We start from the raw sequence: 14,849 nt of genomic DNA, 5'->3' as shown, positions 1-14,849 counted from the left end.
TCTCTTTATGTTTCTTTCCTCCTGGGCTGCTGGAGTTGCATGTGAGACAAGCTGTTTTCTAAATTTGCCTTTTGCCAAGGGTATGTTTATGGGATGTTACTATATTGGAACAGTTAATTAGTAATAGTTACTGTATCTATTATTCTGTTAAATTTTCCAATAGAGTTAAATTACTCCAATTCTTTCTTTCTTTTGTTGTATTTTAACTATAGTGGATGAATAAAGAGTGTTTTGCTTTAAATCTAGTAGTTTGACCAATCAAATTGCATCTGGAACGCAACACCTTACATTTACCTTTAAAATAAGAGTTAGGGTCTAGATTAACTTCTGAATATTTTGAAGGGGTTTAGTCTTGTCCATAACACCGGACCTGGGGCGGGGGGAGGTTGGTATGGCATCAGGAACATCATTGCCAGACAATAAACTCTACGAAATGAGAGAGAGAGTTTACTACAAATCACAAAGTTTGGTGTAGGAACCACAGGAATGGCCCTGCCTGGGTAAGAGGCATGGTCAACAAGAAGGCAGAATCTGTGACGTATAAAAGTGCAATGGTCCTGAATGAGCACATGGACTATATGAAAGCTGCAAACTCACAAGCAGTGTGGGAGCAAAATGTGCCTGGCACCTTGACTGCCTTTCTGATTGTTCCATAACCCATGGTTTCTCCTTCTCCATCAAGTGTTGGAAGATAGCTTGGAATCTGAGATGGACATGGCGGATGTCACCACCTCAATGTCTTTGCCACCTGAAGAGGAGAATTAATTTCTTCTGAGATGTTCTGAGTGCAAGAGGTGAGCTGCTGTGTGTTACATGCTGCTCGTATCAGAGGCAGAGTTGGAAGAAACTGACTCAGTACTCAAACGCCCCAGGAAGAGCTCCAAAAAAAAACAGATACTCAGTTTTGGGTACTGTTGGAAAGGATATTTCTCAAAGGAAAATAGAAAAGACAGTCATCTTGGGCACTAAGAATGAATCTTATGTTTGGTGGGGTTTGACAAAATTTGAAAGAATAATTATTATTGGGGACTGTTCTGTCAGGGGCACAGACAGGAGATTCTGTGGCAGTAAGCATGAATCCAGGATAGTATGTTGCTTTTCTAGTGCCAGGATTAACGATGTGTCAAAATCTTTAAAGCATATTGTTAAAGAGGAGAGTGAGAAACCGGAAGTTAGTGTACACATTCATAGGAATGACACAGTTAGGGAAAAGATTAAGGCTTTACAGAGTGAATATAAGAAGTTAGGTAGAAGATTATAAAAGAGAACCTCAAAAGTAGTAATGAGACAACAAGGTGCAGGGCTGGATGAACACAGCAGGCCAAGCAGCATCATAGGAGCAGGAAGGTTGACGTTTCGGGCCTAGACCCTTCATCAGCAAAAAAAAGGCTTTTTTTTCTGATGAAGGGCCTAGGCCTGAAACGTCAGCCTTCCTGCTCCTATGATGCTGCTTGGCCTGCTGTGTTCATCCAGCCCTGCACCTTGTTGTCTCAAAAGTAGTAATTTCTGGTTTACTCTTGGTGCCATGCTCGAACGAGAGAAAGAATAAAAGCATAAAGGAGATAAATCAATGGCTGAAGAGATGGTATAACATTCAGGGATTCAAGGTCTTGGATCACTGGAATGTCTTCTAGGGCAGAAAAGACCTGTTCAAAAAGGATAGGTTTCACCTGTACTGGAAAGGGACCAATATCCTAGCTGGAAGATTTGCTAATTTTATTAAGGGATACTGTAAACTATTAGAGAGAGGTGGTGGAGGGATCCTAAGTGGCAGAGTAAATAGAAAGATAGACGAGAATCATTTTGAATCTGAAAAGAATAAGTTAATTAGAAAAGACAGACAAGACAAGCCAGAGAATGAAGTAACTGAAGAATTAAACTACATTTATTATAATGCAAGGGGTCTTACAGGTAAGGCAGATGAACTCATGGCATGTTTGGGAACATGGGATTGAGATATCATAGCTATGAGAGATGGACAGGATTGGCAGCTCAATGTTCTGGGTTTTAGATGCTATAGAAAGGATAGAAAGGGAGGCAAATAAAGAGGGAGAGTGGCATTTTTGAGTAAGGAAAACAGTACTGCTGTAACTAGAGTAGATATTTTTGAAAAATCGTCCAGTGAAAATATATAGATTGAATTTAGAAATAAAAAGGAAATGGTATTGTATTATAGACTTTCCAAAAGTCAGAGAGAAATTGAGGAACAAATATTTAGAGAGATCTCAGATGTATGTAAGAATTATAAGATTGTAATAGTACGTGATTTTAATTTTCCAAACATTGACTACCATGGTGTTAAAGGTTTGGTTGGTAAAGAATTTTTTAAATATGTTCAAGAAAATTTTCTTTAACAATATGTAAATATTCCTACTAGAGAAGGAGCAAAACTTGACCTTCTCTTGGGTAATAAGACAGGGCAAGTGACTGAAGTGATAGTAGGTGAACACTTTAGGATTTGTGATCATAATTCTGCCTATTTTAAAATAGTTGTGGAAAAGGATAAGCCTTCCATAAAAGTTAATGTTTTCAATTGGAGTAAGGAAAATGTTAATGGTATGAGACAAGAACTTGCAAAAATTGATTGGAGTAGACTGTTCACAGATAACGGGCCGTCTGATAAGAGGGAGGCTTTCAAAAGTGTGATAACGAGAGTTCAGAGTCATTATGTTCCTGTTAGAGTGAAAGGTAAAGCTGGTAGGATTAGAGAACAATGGCTGAATAAAGATATTGAAGTTCTAGTCAAGAATAAAAGAGAATCATATATTAGTATAAGCAACTGGGTTCAAATGAATCTCTTGAACAGTATAAAGAGTGTAGGGGCATTGTTAAGAGCGATATCAGGAAGACAAAAAGAGGATATGAGATCGCCTTGGCAAATAAGGATGAGGATAATCCAAAGAGATTCTACAAATACATTAAGAGCAAGAGAACAACTGGGGAGAGAGTAGGACCCCTTAAAGATCGAAGAGGTCGTCTTTGTGTTGAACCTCAGGAGATGGGAGAAATATTAAATGAATATTTTGCATCAGTTTTTACTGTGGAGGAAGAAATGGAGGCTAGAGAACTCAGGGAAACAAATATTGATGTTTTGAAAACAACTCACATTACAGATCTAGTGTATCCCAGGACTTTGTGGGAAGTTAGGGAGGAAATTGTGAGGCCCATTGCAGAAGTATTTATATCATCAATAACTACCGGTGAGGTGCCGAATGATTGGAGAATGGCTAATGTTCTGCCTTTGTTTAAGAAGGGATGTAAGGAGAAGCCTGGGAACTACAGACCTTTGAGTCTGTCTTCAGTGATGGGTAAGTTGTTGGAAGTGATTCTGAATGATAGGATTTACATGCATTTGGAGAGGCAAGGAATGATTGGGATTGCCAGCATGGTTTTGTGCGAGGAAAATCGTGTCTGACAAACTTGATTGAGTTTTTTTTGAGGAAGTACCAAGAAGGTTGACAAGGACAGAGTGGTCGAAATTGTTTACTTGGACTTTGTTAAGCCTTTGACATGTTTCCACATGATAGCCTAATTAGTAAAGTTAGACTCAGAGTGAGCTTGCCAATTAGAAACAAAATTGGCTTAACAGTAGGAGACAGGGAATGATGGAGGAGGGTTGTTTTTCAGCCTAGAGACCTGTGACCAGCGGTGTTCCACAAGGATTGGTGCTGGGTCCACTTTTCTTTGTCATTGATGTAAATGATTTAGATGAGAACATAGAAAGCACGGTTAGTAATATTTCGGATGACACGGAGATTGGTGGTATAGTGGATAGTGAAGAAGGTTATCTAAGACTACAAAGAGATCTTGATCAGTTGGGTCAATGGACTGAGGCGTGGCAAATGGAGTTTAATTTGGATAAATGTGAGGTATTGCATTTTGGCGAAACAAACAAAGGCAGGACTTACACAATTAAAAGTAGGGCCTTGGACAGTGTTATGGAACAGAGAGATCTAGGGGCTCAGGTACATAATTCTTTGAAATTTGCATCACATATAGTTGGGATGGTTAAGAAAGTGTTTAACACGCTTGCCTTCACTGCGCAGACCTTTGAGTAAAGGAGTTGGGACATTATGTTGAAGTTGTACAGGACATTGGTGAGGCATGTTCTGGTCTTCCTGTTATAGGAAGGATATTATGAAGCTGGGGAGATTTCAGAAATGATTTACTAGGATGTTGCCGGGGATGGGGGGTTTGAGTCATAAGGAGAGGCTGGATAGGCTGGACTTTTTTCACTAGAGCGTAGAGGATTGAGAGATGACCTTATAGAGGTTTATAAAGTAATAACAGGTATAGATAAGATGAATGGCAAGTGTCCTTTCCCAAGGATGGGGGCATATTTTTAAGGTGAGAGGAGAAAATTTTTTAAAAAATGACGGACAATTTTTTTTAAACAGAGAGTGGTTTGTGTGTGGAATGAACTGGCAGAGGAAGTGGTGGATGTAGGTATAGTTACAACGTTTAAAAGACATTTAGATAAGTACATGACTAAGAAATGTTTGGAAGGATATGGGCCAAGTGCAGGCAGGTGGGACTAGTTTAGTTTGGGATTAAGGTAGGCATGGATTGATTGGACCAAAGAGTCTGTTTCAATGCTGTTTGACTCTATGACCCGCGGTGTTCCGCAGAAATCGGTGTTGGCTCCACTATTGTTTGTCATTTATACAAATAACTCAGATGAGGATATAGGAAGATTGATTAGTAAGTTTTTGTCAGGATAGTGGACAGTGAAGAAGGTTATCTCAAAGTACAACAGGATCTTGATCAACTGGGCCAATGGCTAAGGAGTGGCAAATGGAGTTTAATTTAGATAAATGTGAGGTAGTGCAATTTGGTGAGACAAACAAGGGAAGGACTTATACAATTGATGGTCAGGCTCAGGGAAATCTTGTCGAACAGAGAGACCTAGGGGTGCAGGTACATAATTCATTTCAAGTGGCGTCACAGGTAGACAGGGTAGTGAAGAAGGTGTTTGGTACACTTGCCTTCATTAGTCAGAGCATTGAATATAGGAATTGGGACATCATGTTGGGACTGTATAGGATGTTGGTGAGGTCTCTTTTGGAGTATTATGTATAGTGCTGGTAGCCCTGCTATAGGAAGGATATTGGAAATGATGCAGAAAAGATTTACAAGGGTGTTACCAGAGCTGGAGGGTTTGTGTTGTACAAAGAGGCTGGATAGGCTGAAGTTTTTTTCCCTAGAGCATAGTTGGTTGAGGGTTGACCTTATAGAGGTTTATAAAATCATGACGGACATAGATAAGATGAATAGTCAAGGTCTTTTCCGTAAGGTGGGGGAGTCCAAAAGTAGGGGGCATAATGTTAAGGTGAGAGGAGAAAGATTTAAAAGGAACTTGAGGGATAATTGTTTCACACGGAGGGTGGTTCATATCTGGAACAAACTGCCAGAGGAACTGGTAGATTTTGGTACAGTTACAACATTTAAAAGACATTTGGATGGGTACATACATAAGTAGGTTTTACAGGAATATAGGCCAAATGCAGGCAAATGGGACTAGTTCAGTTTGGGTAACCTTGTTGGTATGGACATGTTGGATAGAAGGGACTGTTTCTGTGCTGATGGCTATATGACACATTATAGAAGGGATATGATCACCCTGGAGAGAGTGCAGAGGAATTTACTAGGATGTTGCCTGCTAGGAGAGCTTTAGTTATGAAGAGAGATTGGTTAGACTGGTACAAAAACTGAAATTGGTGGAAAAGCTGAGCAGGCCTGGCAGCATCTGTGAAGAGAAATTTTGGTTAGACTGGTATTATTTTCCTTGGATCAGAGGAGACTGAGGGGGACATAACTGAGATGTATAAAGTTAGGAGGGACAGAGTCAGGGTAGACAGGAAGAAACATTTCCACCTTGTGGATGGATTAATGACTGCCTGTAAGGTTGGTAGAGGCAGAAACCCTCATAACAGTTAAGAAGTATTTCAATGTGTGCTTCTAATTCCAAGGCATAGTTGGCTATGGGCTGGCCAAGTGCTAGATAATGGGATTAGAATAGAAAAGTAATTGTTTTGGACTGATCCAGGTGAGATGGGCCAAAGGCCCTTTTTCTGTTCAGTGGGCCTCAATGACTCTGTTATCTTGGTTTGACATCTCCAGATCACTGTTTGCAACTACTATCTTCATTCCTTTCTGATTTCAAAAATCATGGGTTTTCATCTTTATCTGGAGTCTGCATGTTTGGGAATTGAGAAAAAAACTGCAATTCATGGCATTAATTAAAAAATTGACAATCTGTCAAAACTTCAAACAACGCTGTTTTGAGGAAATGTAAAACCTGAAAATTAGAAGGGTAACTTCAAAGAGCTATGTCTCTTTGAACTGGAGTCTAACTTGGCCTCTGAGAGTTGTTCAGATAGATTCCTGACTGTGAAAGATGTTTGGTTGAAAAAACTATAGGAGATCAGGTAGACACACTGAAACACTAATGTCGAATCAGTTTGTATCCTTGATATTCTGAGTGCTGTTTATTTCTCTGTATATTTTGTCAGTTTGTACCTCTGTTTGCTGTTTGTTCTTTTCATGACTGTTGGGAATATGTAATCCTTAAAATTAACTACGTAAAGGAAACTGGTGGAGATGGATGTTTTTGTACAATTTCTGAATTGAAGAGGGTTTATTGTGTGATTTCTTGGAACTGAAAATTCAAAATGCTAGTGAAATAACTCCATGAAGGCCAGTCTCCCATCACCAAGTCATGCTTTATTTACATGTGAAGAGTCCTTGGCACTGAGCCAGCTCCCTCAGAGTCAGCTCTCAGAGTAAACAGAGTAAACAGGATGTCTGATACTCCTGTTTATTTATATCTGCCATCCAGGGCTCCCTGATTGGGACTGTCCAATCAGGGAACTCACATACTATGAAGTCCACCAGGCTGACCTTGTTACAATGACTACATCCAGCACTTTCTGTTTTTGCTACAACTTATGTTTGGACAACACAGCAGTGAGTCTGACATCAGTGGTGGGTAACTTATTGGGGGTTTCTGAGAATTAGGATTTACATGCATTCGGAGAGGCAAGGACTGATTAGAGAAAGTCAGCATGGCTTTATGCATGCGTAATTGTGTCTTACAAATGATGATGTTGTGTATATGGACCTCTGACAAGATTCCGCATAGTAGTCTAATTGCTAAATTTAGTTTACATGGGATTCAGGAGAGTTTGCCAATTGGATACATTGGCTTGACGATAGGAGATAGAGGGTGGTGGTGGAGGGTTCTTTTTTGGGCTGGAAACGTGTGACCAGCAGTGTTCTGCAAGGATTGGTGCTGGTCCACTTTTGTTTGTCATTTACATAAATGATTTGGATGAGAATTTTGGAGGCATGGTTAGTAAGTTTGCACATGACACCAAACTTCGTGACATAGTCAACAGTTAAGAAGGTTATCTAAGACTACAAAGGGAGTTGATCAATTTGGCCAATGAACTGAGGAATGGCAAATGGAGTATAATTTGGATAAATGTAAGGTACTGCTTTTTGGTAAAACAAATAAGGGCAGGACTTATGCAGTTGATGGTAAAACCCTGGGTAGTGTTGTCAAACAGAGACACCTAGGGGTTCAGGTACATAGTTCATGCAAGTTGCATCACAGGTAGACAGGGTGGTTAAGAAGGTGTTTAGCATGCTTGCCTTCATTGCTCAGACCATGAGGAGTTGGGATGTCATGTTGAGGCTGTACAGGAAGTTGGTAAGACCATTTTTGGAGTACCTTGTACAATTCTGGTCACCCTGCTTTGTAAGGATTTTCTTAAATTGGAGAAGGTTCAGAAAAGATTTACCAAAATGTTGCCAGGACTGGAGGGTCTGAGTTATGAGGATAGGCTGGATAGGCTGGGACCTTCTTCACTGGAGCTTAGAAATTTGAGGAGTGACCTTGTAGAGATTGATAAAATCATGAGGAGCATAGATAAGGTGAATAGCAAAAGGCTTTTCCCTGTGGTGGGTGAGTTCAAAGCTAGAGGTTATATTTATAAGGTGAGAGGAGAATGATTTAAAAGGGACCTGTGGGGCAACTTTTTCACACAGAGGGTGGGTTGTATGTGGAATGAACTGCCTGGGAAGTGGTAGATGCAGACTGAGTTACAACATTTAAAAGACATTCAGGCAAGTACATGAATAGGAAAGCTTTAGAGGGATATGGGTCAGATGCAGGCAAGTGGGACTAGTTTAGTTTGAGAAACTTGGTTGGCATGGACGAATTGGACCACAGGGTCTATTTCCATGCTGTATGTCTCTGTGACTCTACCCCCACCCATGGAAAATGGGATACAAGAGTCCAGAAACCACAAAATTCTGTCCTCATTGTATGCTTCCCCCAAACAACGCTGAATTCAGCGGTATTCATTTCCACAAACCTCTCACTGATGTCAGCTATGAGCTCTACGTAGCAGTGTTGTTTCAGATGTCTTGTATCTGTCCCAGGCCTGAGAATTTCCTTCCTAAATGCCACTATTGTTCCATCTAACTCTCCTTTTTAAAACACATCTTCATGTCTCCCAGTATCTAAATGACAGCTATTAGTCACTGCTAAGTCCTTGATGCTCCTCCTATTCCAATATTCCTATAATTCAATAGAAAACCAATTTATCCCACACTTTGATTAAGTCATGGCTATAGAATGAAGGCAGCTACAAGGAAGTTACTGGGCAGAGCTGTAGTCAATCTCTGTGATTATTGACCAAAATAAGTGTGGAAAGCATTCAGTATGGTGCGACCAGATTTCCAATCCTGTTGGGAAACCATTGCTGGGCACTATTGCAGCACATTTGGCATAAGATAATTAACACTTAGGATATGCATTAACATTTTCTTCATCTAAAAAACTCATCTGTTTCCTCAAAAGTTATACATTCTTTAATGTAAATATCCAACTGGACTCGAAACATTAACTCTGTTTTCTCCGCATAGATGTTGCCAGACTTAGTGAGTTTCTCCAGCAATTTCTGTTTTTGTTCAGTCCCATACATCACTTGAGTTTTCCATCTGTCTGCACCCTTTGGTCAAGAAGTCCCCATGTGGTCCGTGAATACGCACTACCTGAGATGGAATGGGTTAGTGTTGTATACAAGTTGCCTAGCGTTTGTGGTACTGATGCTTTGACCATCCAGGTACCCAACGATGAGATTATGTTGGCCTTTCCATCACTGTTCACAGTTGTTTTGATATTTTATTGGAATTTGGCAATATCACAGCCCGAAACAAACTGATTCTTCTCCTGTGATATTTTCAATTGACTGTTCCTACTTATTTTGTACATTCATTCTTTGAGAGGAAACCTCTGCAGTTTTGGAGGAGTGGTCTGAGAGGAGGTGAGAGGAATGGTGGGCAGAGGAAATAACTGGGCCAAAGGCCAAAATTTCAGGATCTTTACAGCAGGATCAATTTTTGCAATTAAGTCTTCCAATCTAAAAGATGGGTTGAACTCCCTGACTGCAGGGGTCAGGAGGCTTATCTGCATGTATTTCCATTTCATTGAAGCAAAATTCCTCAGAATTAAGTGCTTGCTCCTAATTAAGTTCTACCCAGTTGAGAAATCCAGGTCTTCAGGTACCTAACTGCATATAAGAGACATGCACCTGGTGAGACTGACTTCTTCCAGAACTTTGGAGTAAGTACTTGCTGCTTATTGCTTGAAGTGATACAGCTTTAAGTTAAGGTAAGATTGAATTGCTTTGCAAGATCTCCAAGTGGAGCAAAAACAGTATAGAGGAAGAAGATGGCTGTGAGTGTGGAGCAGGGGTAAGTGAAAGTAGCAAAGGAGAGGGAAGGGTAATGAGGCATTGTCTGCATGTAGAGAGAAAGGGAGATATGTTTATATCCTGTTAAATTAAGATATATTTACAATAGTACAGATTATATGACATCAAATGATCACCAATGCCACCCATGTACGTCAAATACGTCTTTTTCTTTCTTAGCCAACCACTATGTCTTGATGCTGCCCTGACATCCACAGCGGAAGTTGATTTGGGCTCTCTGAAAGGGGCTAAGTGGATGTCTGGACTCCAACTGCCCTTTGTATACTAGACACCTCAGGTGGTCCTTCTTTCACTGGCTGGAGCCTAGTGTCAGTGATGTGCTCACCAGACTGTGACTTAAGCCCACTTTAAAAGTTGCATCCACTAAGGTGAATGTCTCTGTGCAGTTGCAGGGTGCAGGTGACTGCTGTGTTTGTGCATCCAGTGACATTTTGGAGACATCGTCATAAGGGGTTGTGATTGTGGTGGTACTGGGGAATGTTGTCTCCTCTTTTGCTGTCTGCTAGTATCTGGACTGGAGAAGGGAAAGAATTAACTCCTGAAGTTGCACAGTCCTTTATTAAATAAAATCTCACACTGACTGCACATGTGACACCAGCAAGTCAGAGGCCTGTGAAGTCCTGACTGCTCAGGTCTGGTCACAGATCTCCATTGCAGGCTCTGCAGCTTGCTTTTCAAAAGGGATGAGAATGCAAATGTCAGGCATCCCTTTGTTGATCTGTGAGAACTCTTTCTTGCTATGGGAATCCTGACCTACAGACAAAGGAAAGGATTGAGGGTCATTGTAATGGGCTTTATGAGTTGATGAATCCAAGACAGAACCTGAGCGTTCACCAGCAAAAGAATAGCATTGATATGCGGTGGTTGGATTATTGATACAATTAGGTGGCTGTTACCATTCAGTGTACATCATTCGTGTGCTGCTGAAGCTTACAGGTGATTGTCCTATCTGACATGCCTCTGCAGTGGTGCAGTTAGACTAGGTAATGCCCCTATGAATATCAATTTGCTGTGAGTAAGCAAAGCCACTTATCTTTTGTGGAGTGCAGATTTCTTCATCTTTTTTCTACACTGAATCAAAGTTCTTTTGTGAGGTTCATAGACACTGAGGTCTAGGCTGCCTTGGTCTGATGACAGGGTCTCCTGCTGCCATCCCTAAGAAAGAAGTCTTCTTTACTGGACATCCTGGCCAAAAGCCTCATGTGGGCTGTTGCTGAATCAGGTGACCAGTTTCTGCTTCGTGTGAGATATCTTCACAATGCGGGCAACCAACACACAGATTACTGGTGCTGCCATCTTGCAGTGAGTGAAGGGCTGTTTGTGTGGCCTTTAAATATGATGCCCAATCTTTCCACCTGGGAACATCCCAGCCAGGGTCCAAACTTTCTGCTCACCCCTTCCTCATAAAATTCATGGCTGTATTTGTACAAAAATTCACATGCATTTTTTTGTGTTACTTTACTCATGAGATGTGGTGTCACTGTCTGGGGCAGTATCTATTTCCCATCCCTAATTGTCCTGGATAAAGTGGTGGTGAGCTGCCTTCTCAGTTCCATGATTTTGATCCAAAGACAATAAAGTAAAGGTACTGTAATTCCAAGTGAGGAGGGAGTGTGACTTGCTCTGGCCTTCCAGGTGGCACAGGTCATGGAGTTGAGCCTTGGTGAGTTATTGTACTGAATCTTGTAGATGATTCACTCCACTGTCATTGATGGTGAAGTGAGTGAATGTTCAAGGGTAGTGATGGGGTATCATTGAAGTGAGCTTCTTTGTCCTGGATGGTGCCAAGCTTCTTGAGTGTTGTTGGAGCTGTACTCATCCAGGCAAGTGGAGAGTATTCCATCACACTCCTGACTTGTGCCTTGTAAGTGGTGGATAGACATTGGGGAGACAGGTGAGTGACCTGCCACTGAACTCCTAGCTTCTGACCTGTTGTTGGAGCCATGGTATTTACATGGCTAGTCCATTTTAGATTCTCATCAATGGTAACCCCAGATTATTGATAGCATTGGATTTAGCAATGTTAATCATAATTAATATCAAGGAAAGATGGTTTGATTTTCTGTTGTTATGAGATTATCTGGTGCTTATGTGGTTTGAATGTTAGTTACCACTTATCAGTCCTAGCCTGAAGGTTATCCAAATGTAATGAACTGGAAGTGTGTGATCGCACAAGAAAATCCAATCTACCTCTGAGCAGAAATGATTCTTATGCCCCATGTCAGACTGATACTCCATAACGGCAGATTCGGCCCAATAATTTCCTCACTCAGACTTATAACTTTGTATTACTCCCCATTACCTCCATCTTTATCTTTCAATTTGTGGCTAAATTCCCCCTCCCCGAGTTTATCTAGATCCCTCACCAGAACAAATGGCAAATCTATACCTTATTTTCATTTATATTTCTAAAAAATTTAGTATTTAGCTCATTCTTTGCAAGGAAAACCAAAAAAAAAGACTCAGATGGAACTTATAGTAGGTTTGAAGAGTGACAGAGGAGTTTGTGATTGACATTGTAGTGTTAGAGCCCAAGTCCACTTCAGCTGAACAGGTGTACTCCTGTCCATCATCTGACAGTCTTGCGGTTAAATTGAAGACATTTCTCAACCTGTTATCTTCATCCGGAAGACCTGGTTCTTCTGTAGAATTTCTCTGGACAATCTCATTCCCTCTCATCCATGTGAGAATGAGTTTATTGTTTGGATAGACTCTTGGTCCAATGCACTCCAGACTATATCTTCTGTTAATCTCCAGCACTTTGTGGAGTGATGTAATGCTTATCTCTCAATCAGTTAAAGGAAAATCACAGTTAACTCAATTTATGGAGATAATGAGCTCGATATCCAAATCAACTCCCCCTCTGTACTTCGAACGCAGAAAGGATTTACTGAAAGAATTCCCTTTGTGATACAAGTGAACAGCGTTGAGATTTTCCACAGTAAAAATCAGTTAAGTTCTTTCCAACTGAGAGAAACCTGCTGGGATATCAGCTGTTACTCTGTGAAGGTGTTAGCATCACAAAATAACTCTTCCCCATGAAATGAATTTGAATATGTATGCGGAAGATGAAAAAGATTGTTGTAACAGTGTTATCACTTCAATCACTTTCCAGGTACTCAGCTTCCAAAGGGCTTTCCTGCATTCACATAAACGATTCTAAGGCCAGTTTAATGAGACCCAATTGAATAGCTTGATCTGATCTTTCCACAATAAACTGTCCAACCTACTTTACCTGCATCACCTTCAGTTGATGACTGTCAGTTAACCCAGGATCAAACTACATCTGGCTGTTCCTACATTTTGCACTGCCCTGCAGCACAGTTCACTAAATGATCTGAAATGAGACATTTCAAGAATTTCCCCTTCCTCTGTCCTCATTTTATGGCAGCTAATCAATTAGGTTAGAACAACAGTTTTCATTTATTGTATATTGTGACAACCATTTTCTCCTTCAGTTGATAATTCTCTAATTTATATATTGCAGAGCATGCAGGTGCAAAATCCCACTTGAGGATACTTGAGAAATCATTTGTGTACCAAGTATTGCCCTTTGTTCTGTTGGAACGCATCCCTGATTCATAGTCTAAATTTACCATTGGTTTCAACTGTTGCGCTGCAGTTCATCTTGAAGCAGCCTCCAAATTCCACTGCTAAGGAGGTTTATATTGATTGAATCTCAAATCCAGTTACTGTTGCTGCCAAGAAAACAAATCACAGTAGATCCAAGATATGGAAGTACCTTTTATCGCAAGTATTCATCAAGTAACGCCTCAAAGTAATTGCAGATTAATTATGGCATCTTGCTCTTCTTGAGAAACTCAAAATTAAAACAGGATGCCCCAAAATAACCACAGGAAGCAGCTAAAACTTCAAATCTGGTAACTACTTTGACAAAATGCAACTCATGAATATGTGGGTTACGTGTTAATAGATTTTAAGTTTGCAAACTTGATGAGAGCTGTATGTGATAGAGTGTCAGGTTCGCTTTGGCTTAACAGGTATGAGACTGAAAAGGTTTTGATGACAAAAAAAGAACAGAAATTGCTTGAGAAATTCAGCACTAGAGAGAAAAGGAACTAAATACCGATAAGTCCCCTGGACCTGATGGGTTGCATCTAGGATTTCAAAGGAGGTAGCTCAAAGGAGATAGCAGATGCACTGGTGATGATTTTCCAAGGATCTTTAGATTCTAGAAGTCACAGAGGAGTGGGTGCCAATGTAACACTCTTCTTCAAAAAGGGGAGGTGATACAACATAGGTAATTATAGGCCGGTTAACTGAACATCTGTTATTGGGAAAAAGTGGAAGATTTTATGATACAGATGTAATTGCAGAGCTTTTAGAAATACTTAACATAATCAAGCAGAGTCAGCATGGCTTTGTGAAGGGGAAATAATGCCTGTCAAATTTCTTAAGAGTTCTTTGAGAAGATAACAAGCAGGATAGAATAGGTGGAATAGATTCTGGGAAACTGTCAGGGTATGCACTTTGGCAGGAAGAAGGGAGGAGCTGAATATTATTTAAATGGAGAAAAACTGATAGATGGGGTTTCACATGTATGAATTATAAAAAGCTAGCATCTATATTTACTGGGTAATAAGGAAGGCAAATGGATTGCTGATCTTTGTTTCAGAGGGATTGGAGTATTAAAATAGGAAAGTTGTGCTGAAACCAAACAAGTCATTATTTAGACCATACTTAGAATTATCTGATCAGTTTTGGCTTCCTTATCTAAAGAAAGACATTCTGGCATGGGAGGCAGTCCAGAGGAGGTTCACTAGGCTTACCCCTCTTGTAAGGGGAGGTGACGGCCTAGTGGTATTATCACTGGACTGTTATTCCAAAAACCTAGGTAATTCTGGGGACCCAGGTTTGAATTTCGCCGGGGCACATGGTGGAATTTGAATTCGATAAAAATCTGGAATTAAAAGTCTAATAATGACCATGAATCCATTGCTGATTGAAATGAAAAACCCACCTGGTTCACTAATGTCCTTCAGGGAAGAAAGCAGCCACCCTTACCTGGTCTGGCCTACATGTGACTGCAGACCCACAGCAATGTAG

This window comes from Rhincodon typus, chromosome 38 (assembly GCF_021869965.1).
Source record: "Rhincodon typus isolate 14 chromosome 38, sRhiTyp1.1, whole genome shotgun sequence".
In the NCBI taxonomy this organism is placed as follows: domain Eukaryota; kingdom Metazoa; phylum Chordata; class Chondrichthyes; order Orectolobiformes; family Rhincodontidae; genus Rhincodon; species Rhincodon typus.
This window is presented reverse-complemented; position numbering follows the sequence as displayed.